Below are 14,641 nucleotides of genomic sequence, written 5' to 3'. Positions count from 1 at the left end.
CATTAAAATTTTAATTGAAAATTTATTATTTTCTCATAAAATACATACCAACCACAGTTTCTACTCCCTCCCCACCTCCTACCTTCCCCTTCCACAGATCTATACCCTTCCATTTCCTTATCAGAAAAGGGCAGACCTTCAAGAGATGGTAGCTAAAGAAAGCAAAACAAGATACAATAAGAAAAGGCAAAAGTCCTCATATTGAGGCTGGACAAGGCAATCAAATAGAAGAAAAAGAGTTTTCAAGGACAGGTAAAAGGATCAGAGATCCATCTGCTGTCACTGTTAAGAGTCCCACAAACCCACCAAGCTAACAGCTATATTGTATACATGGAGGACCTGGTGCAGACCTGTAGAGGTACTATGCTTGCTCTTTCAGTATCTGTGAGCCCAATGGAGCCCTGCCTAGTTGATTTTGTGGGTTGTGTTCTCCTGGTGTCCTCGATACCCTCTGACTCTTATAGTTTTATTTGTCACTTTTTCATGGAATTTCCAAAGCATTTCATACTGTTCCTTTTATATGAATTTAATTTTATTCGTAATTCATTTTTTACACTCCATATTCCATTCCCCATCCCTCCCCATCCACCCTTGGACCCCTCCACATCCCACCCCATCTCCTCATGTATGCCCCCTAACCCCAATACACCTGACCTCTTAACTCCTTGTGGCCTCCAGTCTGTTGAAGTTTAGGTGCATCATCTCTGAATAAACACAGAACTGGAAGTCCTCGACTGTATGTGTGTTAAGGGCCTCATATCAGCTGGGATATGCTGTCTGATCTCAGAGGTTCAGATTACTTAAGGCTGCTGGTCCCCCTACAGGGTCACGCTTCTCCTCAACTTCTTTCAGCCTTCACTAATTCAACAACAGGAGTCAGCTGCTTCTGTCCATTGGTTGGGTGCAAATAACTGCATCTGACTCTTTCAGCTGCTTGTTGGATCTTTCAGAGGGCAGTCATGATAGATCACTTTTTGTGAGCACTCCATAGCCTCTGTAATAGTGTCAGGCCTTGGGACCTCCCCTTGAGCTGGATCCCACTTTGGGCCTGTCTCTGGGCCTTCTTTTCCTCAGGCTTCTTTCCATTTCCATCCCTGTAGTTCTTTCAGACAGAAACTATATATATTGGGTTTTTTTCGAGACAGGGTTTCTCTGTATAGCCCTGACTGTCCTAGAACTCTGGGTGGAGGTGTGATTGTGGTATCACAACCCCATCCCTCAGTTGATGTTCTGTCTTCCTGCTGGAGATGGGCTCTATAAGTTCCCTCTCCATACTGTCATGCATTTCATCAAACGTCCCTCCCTATGAGTCCTGGGAGTCTCTCACCTCCCAGTTCTCTGGTGCATTCTGGGGGTTCCCCTTACTGCCTATTTCCTGAGGTTGCCTTTTTACATTCTTTCTGCTGGCCCTCAGGACTTCAGTCCTTTACCCTCATTCAATTCCCATCTAGCCCCCTGCCCTGCTACCCTGTCCACATCCCCTCCCAAATCCCTCCGTCCCTCTTCTTGCCCACTTGTGATTGCTATTTTTCTCTCTCCCAAGTGGGACTGCTGCATCCTCACTTGGTTCCTTCAGCTTGTTAAGTCTTTTGAATTCTATGGACTGTATCTTATGTATTCTTCATGGGTTTTTTGTTGTTGTTGTTGTTGTTGGTTTGGTTTTTTTTGTTTTTTGTTTTTTTGTTTTTTTTTTTTGCTAAGATTCACTTATTAGTGAGTGCATACCATGCATATCCTTTTGGGTCTGAGCTACCTCACTCTGGATGACATTTTCTAGTTTCATCCATTTTCCTGCAAAAGTCAGGATGTCCTTGTTCTTAATAGCTGAGTATTCCATTGTGTAAATGAACCACATTTTCTATATCCATTCTTCTGTCATAGGACATCTATGTTGTTTCCAGCTTCTGGTTAACACAAATAAAGCTGCTACAAACATAGTGGAACAGGTGCTCCTGTGGCATGGTGGGGCTTCTTTTGGGTATACTTCCAATAGTGGTACAGCTGGGTCTTCAGGTAAATCTATTTCAAATTTTCTGAGGAATCTCCAGGTTGGTTTCCAGAGTGGTTGTACCAGTTTGCAATCCTGCCACTAATGGAGGAGTGTTCCTTTTTCTCTACATCCTCTCCAACATGTTCCATGTTGTCACCTGAAATTTTGATCTTAGATATTCTGACTGGTGTAAGGTGAAATCTCAGAGTCATTTTGATTTGCATTTTTCTGATCACTAAGGACTTGGAAACATAACAAAAACAGAGGAAATTTTTAAAATCATCAGATTCTACTATAAGAGTCTATACTCAAAAAAAACTGGAAAATCTAGATGAAATGGATGGTTTTCTAGACAGATACAACATACCAAAGTTAAATCAAGAGCAGGTAAACTATCTAAACAGACCCATGTCAGACAAGGAAATAGAAGAAGTCATTAAAAATCTCCCACCAAAACAAGCCCAGGGCCAAGTAAATTTAGTGCAGAATTCTACCAGATCTTCAAGAAGAGCTGATAACAATTTTCCTCAAACTATTCAACAAAAATAGAAACTGAAGGAATACTATATAACTCGTTCTATGAAGCCACAATTACTCTGATACCTAATCCACACAAGGATCCAAACAAAAAAGAGAACTTCAGACCAATCTTGCTTATAAATATCAATGCAAAAATACTCAATAAAATTCTTGCAAACTGAATTCAAGAACACATCAAAACCATCATTCACCTTCGTCAGGTATGCTTCATCCCAGGGACACAAGGTTGGTTTAATATACCAAAATCCATTAACGTAACCACTATATAAACAAACTCAATGGAAGAAAATCACATGATTATTCCCTTAGATGCTGAATGAGCATTTGACAAAATACAACACACCTTCATGTTAAAAGTATTGGAAAGATCAGGAATTCATGGCCCATACCTAAACATAATAAAAGCAATTTACTACAAACTAATAACCAATATCAAATTAAATGGAGACATACTTGAAGCAATCCCACTAAAATTTGGGACAAGACAAGGATGCCCTCTCTCCCCATATCTATTCAATACAGTACTCGAAGTGGTAGCTAGAATAATAAGACAACAAAAAGAGATCAAGCAGATACAAATTGGTAAAGAATAAATAAAGGTATCACTATTTGCAGATGATATGGTAGTATACATAAGCAACACCAAAAACTCTACCAGAGAATTTCTCCAGCTGATAAACAACTTTAGAAAGGTGGCTGGATATAAAATTAACTCAAATAAATCAGTATTCTTCCTTTATACAAATTATAAATAGTCTGAGAATGAAGTTAGGGAAACAATTCCCTTCACAATATCCACAAATAGTATAAAATATCTTGGGGTAACACTAACCAAACAAGTGAAAGACCTGTATGACAATAACTTCAAGTCTCTCAAGAAAGAACTCAAAGAAGATCTCAGAAAATGGAGAGATCTCCCATGCTCATGGATTTGCAGAATTAACATAGTAAAAATGACCATTCTATCAAAGGCAATCTATAGATTCAATTCAGTCCTCATCTGTAAGGAGCCGCCCTCACAGTCGCAGTTACAAGATGGCGCTGACATCCGTTGCTCGTAGTAAAATGTGCGCAGGCGTCAAGGTATCTTTCCATTACCTGAGCCCTGCCTCTCTTGTGGCGTCATCTGGCTGATAGTGGGCAGCCAATCCAGGTGGTGCACGTCTCCAACCGTACTTCGCAGCCTATAAAAGGGAAGGGTTTTCTGCTCTCTGGGTCTCCTCTCCTGAAGCTGATCATCTATCTCTCGAGATGTATTAAAGCTTTACTGCAGAAGGATCCGAGTGGCCTGTGTACATTTTGCTGGCAAGATGGTAGCGTGGGTCACCCATCAAAATTCCTACACAGGTGTTCAAAGACAGGGAAAGAGCAATTCTCATATTTATTTGAAAAGTCAAAAACCCCAGAATAGTGAAAATAATTCTTAACAATAGAAGAACAGCTGGGTGAAATCACCATCCTTGACCTCAAGCTTTATTACAGAGTAATAGTGATTAAAAACTTCATGGTATCAGTATAGAGACAGACTTGTTGATCAGTGGAATAGAATTGAAGACCCAGAAATAAAAGCACACACTTAACTGTCACTTGATCTTTGATAAGGTGCCAAGAAATATACAATGGAAAAAAGAAAGCATCTTCAATAAATGGTGCTGGTCTAACTGGCAGTCTGTATGTAGAAGAATGAAAATGGACCCATGTGTGTCACCTTGTACAAAGCTCAAGTCCACGTAGATCAAGGACCTGGACATAAAGCCAGATACACTGAATCTAATAGATGAGAACGCGGGAAAGAGCCTTGAACTCATTGGTACAGGGGGAAATTCCCTAAACAGAATTCCAATGGCTCATGCTCTAAGATCAGGAATTGATAAATGGGACCTCATAAAACCGGAAACCTTCTGTAAGGCAAAGGACAAATTGGCAACCTGCTGATTGGGGGAAAAAATCTTCACTAACCCCACATTCAATATAGGGCTAATATCCAAAATATATAAAGAACTCAAGAAGTTATTCACCAAAAAAACCAAACAACCCAATTTAAAAATGTGGTATAGACCCACTGTTCCTTTTTATTTAAATATTATCAATTATAATGCTCTGTTTAAATATCCAATTAAATCAAGTTGGAATTTCTTGGTTAGTTTGGTTAAGTCCTTGAAGATCTTAGTTTTCAATAAACAGACTGTTTGTTTCATTAAGATTTGAATTATTATTTTAGTTTCCACTACAACATAATGAAATATGTTCTGGTAATGACTTGGTTCATAATAGAATAAATCTGGAAATGAATAGAACAGTTACTACATACCATGTACATATGTAAAGGATTTTATCAACATACACTTTTTAGTTTAAAGTTTTTAAAACTACACAATATATTTTGATCATATTCTTTCCCCTTCTCGACTACTGTCTGATCCTCTTTACTTCCATACACCTTAATGTTTTGTCTCTCTATACTTCAGAACACAGAAATCAAAATAAACAAAATCCATTAAACAAATACCCAAAGAATACTAAAGCAAAAGGAGGGACAAAAAGAAAAAAGAAATCACCAATAAGGAATCAAATTATAATGATAACTGAACAAACCTCTGAGGTGCCCAGAACAACAAACACGAGGGATATCCAGATGGCAAAAGGCAAGCACAAGACCATAAGCAACAGAAGCCAAAATAGGTGGGCATCATTAGAAACCAGTTCTCCCACCACAGTGAGCCCTGAATACACCAACACACCTGAAAAATCAGGAATCTGTCCTAAAATCCTATTTCATGAAAATAGAAGAGTTCTTAAAGGAAGAAATCAATAACTCACTGAAAGAAATACAGGAAAACACAGGTAACAGGTGAAGGAATTGAATAAAGCGATCCAAGACCTAAAAGAGGAAGTAGAAACAATAAAGAAAAAACAAATGGAGGCTAACCTGGAAATGGAAGGAAAGAGGACAGGAATTACAGATGTATCACCAATAGAATACTGAAGATAGAAGAGAGAATCTCAAGTATAGATGATACCATAAAAGAGATTGACACAACTGTCAAAATTTAAACCATAAAAATTCCTAACCCAAAGCATCCAGGAAATTCAGGACACAATGAAAAGACCAATAACTGTAATAGAGGAGAATGAAGATTCCCAGCTCAAAGGACCTTAAAGTGTCTTCAACAAACTCATAGAAGAAAGCGTCCTCAACCTAAAGAAAGATGGTCATAAAGGTACAAAAAGCCTATAGAACACCAAATAAATAGGACCAAAAAAGAAAATCCTCCAAGCACATAATAATCAAAACACCCAATGCACAAAACAAAAAATACTAAAAGCTATAAGGGGAAAAGGTCAAGTAACAGATAAAGGCAGACCTATAAGAATTACATGAGACTTCTCACCAGAGACTATGAAAGCTAGAAGATCCTGGACAGATGTCATACAGACCCTAAGAAAACAAAAATGCCAGCCCAAGCTAGTATAACCAGCAAAACTCTCAGTTACCATAGAGAGAGAAACCAAAATATTCCATGATAAAAGCAAAGTTACACAATATCTTCCACAAATTCAGCACTTCAAAGGATAATATATGGAAAATGCTAATATAAGAAGGGAAACTACACTCTAGAAAAAGCAAGAAAGTAATTTATTTCAACAGTCCAAAAAGAAGATAGCCACAGTAACAAAGTTATGGTAACAAAGAAATAACATCAAAAGTAATAGCAAGAAACAATCACTACTCCTTAATATCTCTTAACATCAATGGACTCAATTTCCCAATAAAAAGACATAGACTAACACACTGGACAAGTAAACAGGATCCAGCAAACCAGGAGCTGGTTCTTTGAGAAAATCAACAAGATAGATAAACCCTTAGCCAAACTAACTAGACCAAACAGGGACAGTATCCTAATTACCAAAACCAGAAATGAAAAGGGGGACATAACAACAGAATCTGAGGAAATCCAAAAAGTCATCATATTCTACTACAAAAGTCTATACTTAAAACAAAACAAAAACAAAAAAAAACTGGAAAACTTGGATGAAATGCACAATTTTCTAGACAGATACCAGGTATCAAAGTTAAATCAAGATCATATTAATGATCTAAACAGTATCATATCCCCTAAAGAAATAGTAGTCATTAATAGTCTCCCAACCAAAAAAAGTCCAGGACCAGATGGATTTAGTGCAGAGTTCTATCAATCCTTCAGAGAAGACCTAATTCCAATACTCCTCAAACTATTCCAAAAAATAGAAACAAAAGGTACTCTACCCAATTCATTCTATGAAGCCAAAATTACTCTGATACCTACACCACACAAAGACCCAACAAAGAAAGAGAACTTCAGACAAATTTCCCTTATGAGTATCAATGCAAAAATACTCAATGAAATTCTCACAAACTGAATCCAAGAACACATCAAAACAATCATCCATCATGATCAAGTAGGTTTCATCCCAGGGATGCAGGGATGGTTCAATATACAGAAATCCATCAACTTAATCCAATATATAAACAAACTCAAAGACCAAAACCACATGATCATCTCCTTAGATGCTGAGAAAGCATTTGACAAAATCCAACACCCATTCATGATAAAAGTTTTGGAAAGTTCAGGAATTCAAGGCCCATACCCAAACACAGGAAAAGCAATATACAGCAAACCAGTAGCCAACATCAAATTAAATGGAGAGAAACTTGAAGGCATCCCATTAAAAAAGGGACTAAACAAGGTTACCTGCTCTCTCCCTATCTATTCAATACAGTACTTGAAGTTATTATCTAGAGCAATTAGACAACAAAAACGGTGGTCAAAGGAATACAAATTGGGAATGAAAAAGTCAAAATATCACTATTTGCAAATGATATGATTAAGTAACCCCCAAAATTCCAGCTGAGAAATCCTAAAGCTTATAAACAACTTTAGCAAAGTGGCTATATATAAAACTAACTCAAAAAATATCAGGAGTCTTCCTCTATTCAAAGGATAAACAGGCTGAGAAAGAAATTAGGGAAATGACATCTTTCACAATAGTCACAAATAATATTACATACTTGGGTGTGACTCTAACCAAGCAAGTTATAAATCTATACAACAAGAACTTCAAGTATTTGAAGAAAGAAATCAAAAAAGACCTTAGAAGATAGAAAGATCTCCCGTGTTCGTGGATTGGCAGGATTAATATAGTAAAAATGGCCATCTTGCCAAAAGCAATCTACAGATTCCATGCATACCATCAAAACTCCAAATCAATTCTTCATAGAGTTATAAAGAGCAATTTGCAAATTCATTTGGAATGAAAAAAAAAAAACCGCCTATTGTCAACAACAAAAGAACCTCTCAGGGAATCACCATCCCTGACATCGAGCTATATTACAGAGCAATAGTGATAAAAACTGTATGGTATTGATACAGAGCCAGGCAGGAAGATCAGTGGACTAGATTTGAACATGCAGAAATGAACTCACACATCTATGGTCCCTTGGTCCACTTACCTGGAAAGAAAAATAGGGGAAAAGGAATCTGAAGGAAAACAGTGCAAGTCTAAGGCAGGATAGACTGGGGAAGAGGATGAGTGTGAAGCTCTTCATAACTTTCTCTGCCTCTGAGCAGTGAGCACTGGGAGCCCTTCAGGGCAGTGTGAATCCCACAGATAGGATGTGTCTTGGAAAGGCTGCCTAGCAGGAGGCATGGCCAAATCAAGGACAGGATAACAGGACTCTTCCTCCCAGTGGACATGGACCAGCTTGTCACCCAAGGCATCAATGAGCTTGTTAGTGCATTACTTAGATATGCCCAGGGGAAAACATCTCTCCCAGATAACTTTAGCATTCTAAGAGTGCAAAATCTATTTCTGAATATGTGCATTTTCCCAAGATGAACCATATCAGAAAGTAAACTTGAGGAGTGAAGAAGCCATTAAAAGTTTTAAGACAGTGGTGGGAATTATCACAGCTGTTAACACAAGAGCTTAACTCAAAGCAGGGCTTCAAAGAACACTCAGACTGGTCCTCTGGAGACCACTGTGCTTTGTGTTCTTACAGTGTTTTAAAGGTCCATGTAGAATATAGCAGCACACTTGGAGTTTTATTTTGACCATATAGCACATAGATTAGTCATGGTTGTATTACATCTTTGTCTACCAATAGAGTTTAACTCCAAGATTGCTCTGTTTTGCAAAAAAAAAAAAAAAAAAAAAAAAAAAAACTAGTCAATTGGCCTTCCAAATATTAATGATTATAGCCGTAGACACATCTTAGTTTAGCCCAAGTCAGAGAAACTTGTTATCAAAGGTCGATGTTTAATACACAGAGAGATTCACAAGTGTTCAAAGTGCTTAGAATAACTGTCCATTAATTCTGGATACCTAAACAGGACATATATTATATCTTCTTCAAGACCCAGGAACACTGGGAGGAGAGAGCAAAGATTCTAAGGTCCAAAGGAATAATGTCATGAAATTCTGTATCCTGGATGTGGCATGGCCATGACAACCATGATCACCCCACATTGGTGATCAACTACTCAATACCTGAATACAAAAAAGAAGACAGCAAAAAAAGGAGGGGATGTAGTGGGTCCTTTTATTACTTGTACTTGGGAGGCAGAGCCTGGGGCAAGGGCAGAGGCAGAGACCAAGGGTTCACAGCCAGCCTGCTCTACATAGCAAGTCGAAGGCCAGCCACTGCTGCAGTAGGACTCTACCTCAGAATTAAAAAAAAGGAATGGAAATAGGGATCACTGAGGATGAGAAGGAAATTAGAGAAGGCAGTAGGAAGTATACAAACACAATGATGATATACATGAAGGGAAGACAGAAAAATTACAAAATTACAGCAGGGCAGAAGTGGCTCACACCTTTAATCACCTCACTCTGAAGGCAGAGGCACGTAGATCTCTGAAGCCAGCATGGCCAGCAGAGTCAGATCCGGGAAAACCAGAGCTACACAGAGAAACCCTGTCTTGAACAGACAATACAAATAACAACAACCCCCAAATGACAAAACTTACATGCTTCATGTATATCACTAAGCTTTTTTTTTTAAGACAGTTTCTCTATGGAGTTCTGTCTGTCTTTAAGGTTACTCTGTAGACCAAAATGGACTCCAACTCACAAGAGATCTTCCTGCCTCTCTGACTCTGTCTCCAAAGTGCTGGAATTAAAGTTGTATGCCATCACACTTGCCTCATCATCAAATTATTAATTTAATATTTCTCAAAATATATTTTGAACAAAGCAAAGGCCTTTATTACAGACACATTCTCAAACATGTCAGAAAAGGTCCACCCAGGCAGATGTGGTGGAGACCACTCTGTTCCCATATCTACTTTCCCTTGATTAAGCACTGAGGCCAGCTGTGCTTACCTCACACAGATGCCTTATCCAAGTAACCACACCCCATCAAGGACACTCTGTTGCTTTTATGGCAAGGACAGTTTTGACTCTCAGCAAGATTCCAACCTCCATCCCTATTTATACAAATCTCTGCTGAGTTTCAGGGACCACAGAAATGCTTTTTGGGTGAGGGAGAGGCTGTAGGACACTGGGAAAGTAGGTAAGGATGTTTTGAACCTGGAGCATCATAGCTCCAGTCATCCATTCCCTTGATTGTGGTTCTGGTTTTTTTGCTTCCTTCTCTTTGGATGTCCAGGCACTGCTGCACTTCAAGGGCATGGGATCTGATGTGCTTTTCTCAGAGGTCATACATCTGGTATCATTTTATAAAACAAATGTTTCAGATGACATTTAAGATATCAAATTAGAGGTTCAAATAGAGAGGGGAAATGCAGGTGCAGTTTAACAGAGATTCTGTGGAATGTATGGTGAAGAACTAATGCCCATCAGGGTCATATAGGTTTTTAGCTTACTGTACAGAGAACATCAGGATAGTAACTGGCCAAAGTGTGAATGAACTATGAGGAGTATGATGGTACTTACTTGTTGAACATGATTCCTAGTTATATAAACTATGTTTTAAAAAATAAAAAACCAAAGGGGACAGAGAGATAGCTCAGTGATTAAGAGAACTGACCACTCCTCTAGATGACCTGAGTTCAATTCCCAGTGCCCACATGGCAGCTCCCAACTGCCTGTAATTCCAATTCCAAGGAATCTGACACTCTCACACAGACATATATGTAGGCAAACCATCAATGCATATAGAATAAAGATAAGACAAAACAAAGCAAAGCAAAAAAAAAAAAACCCTCCAGAAGAAAATAAAAACTGAATGTTTGTTGTTCTCTTAGAGGGAAGTCCTTAATAGTTAACTAGGTTTAGAGTATCAGGTGTGAATTTCCTCTACTGAGCAGAACTTAAGTCCAGTTGGACAGCAGTTGGTTACCTTTAAAGCAGACATATCCCTGTTGCACCCTTGTGTATTTATTTTTGTGAAGGTATTTCCTTTTTATTTCCACTTAAACTCCCTCTCCTTCCTTGTGTTCCAGTCTGTGAATGGCTAATGCTTGAATTTCAGGGTATGTTTCCAGTGGGAGAAGGGTAGAGGAAACCTCATGACATACAAAAACATAACCTGAATCTCTTCATGGCTGAGAATTCTGCCCTTTTTCATGGGTGCTTCCTGTTGTATATGCCGTGATGCTCCTCACTCGCTGTTTGTAGAGGAGACAAGTGCAGCATACAGCACTACAGAGGAAGGAGCCTGGAGATGGCAGAAGCTCATTCAAGCAATGCTCTTTCCATTTCCAGGAGCCTCCAGGATGCAAGCCACTCCTGAGGACGTGGTTCTGTGGCTGCTTCTGTGGCAGACAAGGTATGAAGAAAGCCCACTCTGCCCTTGGCTGTCAGCAAAGCACTGTGCTCTAAAGGCAAAGGGCATGTGGTCCGGGAGCAAATTAGGCTCCTGCATAGTGCCACAGTGAGTAGTGGCACCATTTGAGGGTAACTATGGGAGGCATGCATGGCTTGGTTCCACAGAGACAGATCGGGGCTTAGACTGATTCTAGTGTAGACAGGAAACGTATACATCTTAACAATGATTGCTGATTTGGCATCAAAAAATGTGGTACTGTTAAGGCCACAATGACTGAAAGTGACACCAACATGCTGCAGTCAGAGAAATGAGTGCCAACATATGTGTGAAAAGAGAATGAACTGTGAGTGCCCTAGCCAAGAGCTCAGACCTTCACAGGAAGGTCACTGTGTCTGGAAAGCCTCTCTTGGGACAGTTTTCCAAAGGAGGTTGCAAGGCACTTATCCAGCATGTTTCTTTGTCCACCTCCTTGCTAGTCTTTCTCTCTGTCACCCTTCTCAGTATGGCCCATTTCTGGAATGAGTGGGTTATCACTGTTGTGGTTTACACAGCAGAGAGCAGATGGACAAGAGACGTAGGGAGAAAAAGGGTCAGTCAGCTGAGGCCTGAGATAGTGAGTTCTTTGTGGGCCCAGTGAACCTCCTGAAGTACAATTTCTGCTTCCCTCAATACTCCAATTTAATGATTCTGTTCAAATCATGATAATATTTGATTTTAAAACAAGAGCAGAAGGCACATTACAGTGTTTTCTTAGCAAACTGCTCTAAGATACATCCTTCCTCTATGTGGTTCTGACCTTTACTTCTTTCCTTTGAAACCCCTTGTGGTCTTGGTACTCAAACCCTTCCAAAGCCCCAGTCTGTGCACACACCACACACCATTAGTGTCCCAGGAGACTTTGTTTACTGGCAAGAAAACAGGAATTCAGAATGCTTAAGTTAGAGACTAAACCAGAACTACATGGCAAATACATGCCCCACACCCCCTACTTCATTGCTCTCCCATGTTGGGGGCAATGTCAGAGGACTTGGACAAAGGAGGTGATATATCAGTGCTTGCTGAGCAACACATGAAACATTGAAAACTGTATTTGTGCTTTTCCCTAAATCCACCCTGATTCAAAACAAACTGGCTTCAGTGAGCCCAATTTCCTGACTACCATTTCCTACAGGTAAAGCTATCCATGGGAAGGACAGGTTCCATTAACAAAAGCACTCAAGTCTCCTGATTTTCTGAAACCTGACACTCCAGGGCTGTGGACATCCCTCCACACTACTAAGGGTTGCCTGATCTTCCTCAAGCGCCGTTACTGCTATTTCCCTTTCCTCTGTGTTTTCTGACTCCCTGCCTAAGATGCCACTTGTCCTGGAAGGCAGCAGACTCTGATGGCTGCCACTGCCTTACCTAGGCAGTGGGAAAGATATTGCTACCTACCTAAGGTATAATCCAGAAAAGAGCCAGTTTGGCAGAATATTGACCTGTTTCCTAGATGTGTCACCCTGATAGAATACATTTTGACCCTGTACAATATAGTAGTTCTGTCCTTCTGGATTTACCATATCCTCTTCTGTATCCCTTTTCTATCATTCCAAAGCATATCCTGCTGTTGCCCGAATGCCCAAAGTCTTACAATCCACTTCCCTGGGAATGGGTGGCTTGTTGTCCCACCCACCCTTACCCATACTCAATCTTAGTTCCAGAGTACCTATAGTCATATAGCATGTTTACATTGGATTTTTTGAGGCAGGGGTCTCTCCTAGGCTTCCCTCCTCACTTTCCTGAGTGCTGTGATTATAGTGTGTGCCACCTTGGCCAGCTGAACTGAATTCTTAGTCTCATCCACTGATTTGNTCATTATTCCTTGTTTAGGAAAAGGAAAGTTTCTTTACAGACTCTGGGATCAGGCCGTGTATCTGACCTTTCAGAGATGACTCACAGTCTGTGCTGGTCCCCTTAGGATGGATAAATGAGGGATGATAAAAGTTTAATATTTGCCTTCTATATTTTAGGAGAAAATGCAAGTAAAGTTGGTAGTGCCTTCTGTACCCGTTTGACAGTTTGGAGCTTCACAGAGCAACTGACTATTGAGGGTTACTAGGGTATAGGTTCTATGCTTTACCATGTCTTCTCCTTACAGTGTGGAGAAGGAGGGAGTCACAGGACTGGGCAGGGCTACATGACCTTGGGAAGCTGTCTGTTCTTTCTGAGCTTCCATGTCCACTAGTCACCAAGGAGGTATGTGAGACAAACATGCTCAGTGTCTCTATGCTTGGGCACAGTCAATGCTGGGGACCACTGTGACCTCAGGATTCCAGGCAAATGCTGCCATTGCTGTTTGTATTAGGGAGGTAAATTTTGGTAGTGAATGCAACATTTGGGGGCTTGANAGGATAATCTGTGGAGAAGTGGATGGTCAGGAAAAAAGCACCTCCTTGGTAAGGACTGTCATTATTCTTCACCCACAGGTCCTGTGGAACACTGAACAGAAAGATCCCTCTGNAAGTCAGTCAGTNCCTTCTGGATCTGCTTCAAGGTCATGTGCCTGCAACTTGAGACTGGCTGACCCCTCAGGTGTGCCTCTTGGGTATATTTTTTTATTCTGGCTATTGTTGTGGCCTGTAGGCATTACAGCTGGGTAGAATTTGATTGCTTTTCTCTCTTGGCAGTTTGCATAGAGCCTTCTGATACTATGAAAACAGTCCTCCAGGAAGAGGCTTCCAGGCCAGTCTTAGCCCAGGTCCTCTGTCTGACTTGCACTGTGCCTTCAGCAATAGGGTCTTACCTTCAAGTTTTGATAAGCAACAAAGGACAACAACAGCCTTTATTGTTTGGGAGGTTTTTTTGCCTGCCTCCTGGCCAACAATTGGAAGGGAGGTTTTCCATGCCTAGAGCTAGGGTCTTTGTTGAATAGTCTATTGTTCCCAGGGGAAGAATATAATCCTCATTTTTTTCAAACAACCTGAGCATTACTTATTTATCTGTCTTTCTCCCCTTACATTATCCTCCTTCTCCTCTAAGTTAAAGTCCCCCAGCTCTCCCTCCATTTTCATCCTCAGTAGTTGTGTCCCACCATTTCTCCCTCATGAGCTTCCTCTCCTTCTGTCAGAACCATGACAACATTCTAATCTTCTGGATTTTTCACTTCCTTCAGGTTAGGAGGTCACATCTGAAGATCTGAGCAAAGATCCACAAATAAGAGAGAGCACACAGCATTTGTGTTTCTGGGTCTAGATTAACTCACTCAATATAATATTTTCCAGTTCTACCCACTTACCACCTCCATTGTCAATTTTTTTTTACATCAACTGATGAAAATACTATTATGTATGTGCCACATTTTC

At 40.1% G+C, this 14,641-nt stretch overlaps 1 pseudogene; it reads right to left on the bottom strand.

Moving 5' to 3' along the window:
• Positions 1-11,740: 11,740 nt before the first annotated feature.
• LOC110287877 lies at positions 11,741-13,838 on the bottom strand (annotated as a pseudogene).
• Between the last annotated feature and the right edge of the window lie 803 nt (positions 13,839-14,641).

The sequence above is a fragment of the Mus caroli genome, unplaced genomic scaffold (genome assembly GCF_900094665.2).
Source record: "Mus caroli unplaced genomic scaffold, CAROLI_EIJ_v1.1 scaffold_16477_1, whole genome shotgun sequence".
In the NCBI taxonomy this organism is placed as follows: Eukaryota; Metazoa; Chordata; class Mammalia; order Rodentia; family Muridae; genus Mus; species Mus caroli.
The sequence above is the reverse complement of the archived record's forward strand: the minus strand, read 5'-3'. Positions and strand labels throughout refer to the sequence as shown.